Source organism: Abrus precatorius, unplaced genomic scaffold (genome assembly GCF_003935025.1).
Source record: "Abrus precatorius isolate BTA unplaced genomic scaffold, Abrus_2018 Scaffold5, whole genome shotgun sequence".
Classification (NCBI taxonomy): Eukaryota; Viridiplantae; Streptophyta; class Magnoliopsida; order Fabales; family Fabaceae; genus Abrus; species Abrus precatorius.
In genome coordinates this window covers 21,057,180-21,063,179 of record NW_020874395.1, presented here as the reverse complement: position 1 = coordinate 21,063,179, position 6,000 = coordinate 21,057,180, and positions in this window count along the sequence as shown.

The following is a 6,000-nucleotide window of genomic DNA, read 5'->3' as shown; positions in this document are numbered from 1 at the left end:
ATTTAATTCACCAGTGCCATTAATCTTAGATCTCAAACCTGAAAATCTAATTCACACTCCTTCAAGAATTAATTACATACATCAACCGAATAATATGTAATCAAACAACTGCACAATTATCAATTCAAATGAAGAACTTTAATTCAAAATCATAATTAGCAAAAGGAGAAAGAAGGAAGAGATGAAACCGATTTTGTTGTTGAATAAATTACGAAACCGATCCTCAAGAGTGTCTCAGCCCTTTTTCAATCCTTGGACTAGATAGAAATCTAAGCTTCCATGGATGGAGGGAAACAATTCGTGAAAGGGGAGAAAAAAAATGAAAACAAAGAGAGAAGAGAGAAGAAAAGAGGAGAGGAGCCAAAAAAATTAAAATTCAAAATTCAAAAATTTCGTTCGTCACTTTGTTCCTTTTTTCGGCTATGGAAACGGCCTCTTTTTGGTTCATGGCCTGAAGGAAAATTGTAGCCTTGGACGTTAGCTTCAAAATCCCACTAGAATGGGCTTAATCAGATGTCTGTGGACGGAGAAATGGCCTAAATACTGCACCTTACTCAGGATCCACGACTGCAGCGTTTCGACTTTTTTCAGGCCTAGTTTCAGCTTCTTATCATCAAAATTGGTTTCTGACCTCTTCATAGGAATTGTGCACCTTTCTCTTAGATTTCCTACAAATCAAGAATCACAATGAAATGAGTTCTACAACTCAAGATATGGTCCAAAAACCAAAACAGTATCAGAATTTGCCGAATACTGGAAAAATTAAATAAAGCCTAAATAAAATTCAAACATCATAAAATGATCCAATTCAAACCAATTAGGCACAAAAGAGGATTAATGAGCTAGGAATGAGAGGAAATAAGGTTATAAAAATCCAATTGATCACTTTACTAAGCATGATCTTTTACCTGAGTAATGAATTTGACACAAAAATGAGCATAGGATAAGTTCAAAGTAATGAAAGGATCTAGTGTGAATAGTTACAAAGATACATTAAGGGCATAGAGTCTAGAGATGATATGGAAATATGGGAAAAACATAGGATGATGAGCGACATTCGTGTATGTGTATACACTCTTTTTGAGAGCATATGCATCACATGACCTCAAACTCGTTTCCTAACTCAACTACTGATTATACCTTTGTTAAGGGGCTCGTTATTGTATATGTTATATTTGTGAACATGGACTAACCGGCGACTATTTGCTTAGCTATGTAAGACCTCAAGAAATATTGGAGGCATCGAGTGTTGATGAATCCATATTTTACTGATATTTTAGCATAATTCTAACTCATTTGATAAGGAAAATTCATGAGAAAAGTAGAAAAACTTAGAAAAATATAATGATTTCAAGTGTTCTTGTAATTGGTAGTTATTTTAGCAATTGTGGAATTTTTTCTTAGAAATTAAGTTTTAATCTTCTTTTTGTAGGAATAATCTGGCTAAGGTTCATGGAATTAGAAACACAATGGAAAGGAAAAGCTAAAGTAGCAAGTCTGGACTCCAAAACATAAGAATAAGGAAATGCAGGCTGGGAGTGATCACTATTGTCAGTGAAAGTGATCACTCCAGAGCTCAAAGAAGAAGTGAAGCCTAGACGTTACCACTTTTATCAGTAAAAGTGAGCGTTCCAGAGAGGCAAAATATCAGGAAAGTTCCGCATAACCACTATTGTCATCGAAAGTGATCGTTCCAGAGAGCCTTCAACTTGGCGAGTTGTACGTAGTCACTTTTATTCATAAGAGTGATCACGTGCAACTATTTGAGCTCTATGGTGACACTTTTATCAGCAAGAGTGATAGTTCCAGAGAGCTCTTAATTCAGCAAAGTTGCGCGTAGCCACTTTTTCTCATAAAAGTGTTAACGCGCAACCAACCAACCTTCTGCTTAGCTACTATTTTTGAGGAAAGTGATAATGCTCAAATCTAGGAATCTTTATAAATACCAGAAGTGCTCAGATTTTCGGAGATTCAGTTTTATTTTTCTATTTTTCTGTTAGATTGTCGTTGAGAGAGAGTGAGAGAGAAGATTGGGGTTAAGTCTTGAAGCTTCCAAAAAGAGGAATCGGATTGGAGCTCTCGGCCATGGCTTCTTGGAGTTTCTTCTTCTTCTTCTTTTTCTTTCTCTTTCTCTTCTTCCATGTCTAAGTAGTTTCTTGTAGTTAGGGATTTATGGAACTGGTATTGATGTATTAATTCAATTTTTACTTCTAAACTTTTGAGTTCTTTGCTTAATTGAGTTGCTAATTCTGCACTTTACATAATCTTTGAATGGGAATTCAATTGATTAATTAATGAGAAACCTTTACCAATGGGAATTGGACTTGTTTTTCTGATATGAATTAGCAATCAGAATTAGGAATCTCTTAGGGATAAGGAAACTTAATTATGCAATCTTCAGTTCTAAGTCTTAATGCAATATGCAATCAAATTTCACCTAAGGGATTAGGGATATTCAGTTTATCGTTAGGGTCATTGATTTAAGGAATTAAACTTGGCTATTGATAAGAGAAACTGATTGGCAATTAACTGAGTGCTTGAATGTTCAGAGGTATTATTGAATTAATATTGATATGCTGGTGAAATAAATTCCTAACTACTTTTCAATCCATTTCTAATCTCACATTTCGTTCATTGATCTATTTTTCTGCAAGCTTTTCTTTACTATTAATTGCTTTGGTTTATTGCTTTTGTATATTACAACTCTCCTCCCAAATTCGTATGGTTCAAATGGTTACAATTTTGTGAATTGATACTTGAAATCTAAATTCCCTGTGGAGACGATATCCTGTTCTTAAAAATTACTCATTACTTGCTGCAATCCTAGTGCACTTGCTAGTGTTTAGATTGTAAACAACAAGTGTCTATGATCACAACGCATTAAGAGTGCATATTTGGAAAGAAAGCGTGATAGAGTATGTACATGTTTGTGTAAGAATTGTTGATGTATTATTTTTGTGATTAATTTGGTTATGTTTCCTTTTATTCCATAATTACAAGTATGTTGTAATATTAATAATGTAATTTTGTTATGTTTGATGACAAGATAGATGCTCATCCTCTAAATATTTTAGGGAACAAGGATGATGGCCCTACAAAGACAAATTAGATTAATGGATTATCTTGTTAGTTATAGAATGAACTATGAATTTGTGGAGTATCAGCGTTTTGTGTACTTTATTTTCAATATGGACTGTGATGATGGACCTAGTAACGTATGGATGTAGAGATAAATTTAAGTTATGATGTTCCGTTTGATTTCCCTGTAAATAGACGTATTCGCTATATCCTTAGTCTTTATTGTCAGGCTTGTGATTTATTATCAAGTAATCTATAATATTTTATACTTGTTAAATGTTAATTGAAGGATTATTTAGTATTGGAATAGATTTAGATGGAGTTTGAAATTTAAAAAAAAAAAAATGTGAACAGTACCATATGAACAGTGTCAATGAACATTAAAACCGCATACAAACCGCGTATGAACAGTAAAAACCGCATATGTATAGTGACTGCTGACGTCATGGCTAATGTCACATACGCGTACAGTGTATGTACAGTATGCGTGCACAATATTTCAGGTATGAATAGTATCCTGAACAGTGTTTTCAGCGTGAAGAGTAAGGTGGTGAACAGTTTTTTCAGTGATGAACAGGGGGCTTCACACAAAATTTTCATTTCTTCACTCCTATTCAAGGTTCTCAAAGGTTCCAAGGCCATATACCACAATTTTCTCTCATATTAAACCCTCTTAAACTTAAATTTCTCGCCAGATATGAGATTCTACTTCTATTCTGAAGGATTTGAAGTAAGTTTCTATAAGTTTGAAGTTAGATTTACCGTTCGTTTCTCTTCTTCTTCTCTTTCTTATAGATAGTTGATGATATCTTAGGAGAAACTTCGTTCTAAAGCCGAATTTTTGGTGAATCTTGCATTAAAACAAGTAATATTTGGTAGATCTGGTGTGAATCATCGTTCTAAGGTAAAGGGAGCTTACTTTAACTTATGAACTACTTTTTGAACGGTTTAGTATGCTATTTCAAGATGTTTTGATATGATTTTGTTAGATCTTTTGAATAAAAGCTATTTTCTAAGCCGTAACTGTTGTTAATTGATTTAAAATGCTGAGATTTTGGCTGGTCTATTATAAACTTGCCTTAGCTGAGCTGTTAAAATAATTTTAGCAGTGTGCATCATGCTGAGATATATGTTTTGCATCATTATAACGCCGAGTTACATATTTAGGTGGGTAGACGTGTAACAGTAAGTTCATGCTGAGCTGTTGTGTTGTACTGTCTAGATCCAGATATCGGAATGGGTCGCTCCCGGACCGGTTCGGTTCCTTCTAGATTACTTAGGCTATGAAACCAGTTAGAAACCGATTTCATGCTGTGCATTAGATGGGCTGGTAATGCATGGGGCTGTTGCTGTGAGTAATGTTTTGTTTTATATATACTATTTTAGTTTTTTTTTTGTAAGCTCACCCTTGCATTTCTTTCTATGTCGTTGTGTGTGTGTGTACTGTGATGATCGTATGGTGGCACGTGAGCAGATGTAGCAATGGAGAAATGTTAGAAGCTAGAGTCGAGTAATTTTGCATCAAAGTCCTTTTTCCTTATATTTTGAGACTTCATGTAGAGGGAGTTACGTAGTATAATTTTGGGTATTTTGAATATTATGAACTAAATGTAATATTATGTTGTTTTATTGGATATTTGTTGTAAGAAACTTTATTTTATATTGAATGAGAAGTAAATTTTATACTTATATTCTCTATAATTTATTTATCTTAAATAAGTATGTGATGTGGAAACAATGTTCTCGGTTCCTTATAAAAGGGGTCATGACATTTATATCTACTGAGCAACAGTTAGGCCCCCAAGAATTGTAAATAATGTCTTTACTTTCCATGATCATGACCTTTTTGGGAGACTCACCCTATAACGTCTTAAAATTTTAACTTTCAAATTACACACTATATTTATATAGAAACAAGATAAATAATATAATTTTCATCTTTAATAGATAATATAAAAATATGAGTAATTAAACTATTCCATGGATAAAACTATTCACAAAGTTTGATAAAGTAATTAAAGAAATATAGATGCTAAACTTTCATTTACATGTAATAAGTACAATAATTTACAACTGTTGTTCACAAAATACTGGACTTAGGATAATAATTACATAACCCAAAATAAACTAAGTCTCAGGGCAGTCATGATCCACATCCAAAATACTGAGAACTCAATGCTAGTCATCACCATGCCATCCCTTTGAAAAATCCTTGGAATCAAGATTCTCATATGATCTGAGATAGAGGTCTCTAGAATCAGTCATGACCTCAACACCTGGAACCCGCTCAAAAGTTACTTGGGTTGACCTTTCGAAATGATTGTGATCATGGTAGGTACACCACATGTCATTGTTGCCAGAGTCCTAATTGTACCTCTATAAATATAAATATACAGGGTGTGGTGGATCATATTATTTACAGGAAAATCTAAGAGAATACTATAATATAATATCATCTCCAAAATATAGATATGGTTGGGTATATTATCACAATTTATAGTCATCTCAAAGTAGAAAATTCTCTTATATTCATTAAATACATAATTTAACCTACATTGCGCAGAACTATCTATTAATCTAATTCGTTCTCGAGGTATGACCATCCTTGTTCCTTGAAAAGTTTCAGTAAGAATGAGCATCTACCTTATCATAAAACATACATTCATATCAAAAGTTAATATCACAACATATTTATAAGCATAAGATATAAGAACACTTAATAAGTTCAACCATAAACAACATAACAACAATCTTCACAAAGTCATAATACATAATTTATCATAAATCCTCAAATCTCTCTCTTAAATATGTACTCCCAGTGTATTGTGATCACAGATATACGATGCCTCCATAATTTCTTGAGGTTTTACTCAACTAGGTAAATAGTTGCCGATTACCCATGCACACGGATACAACCTATAC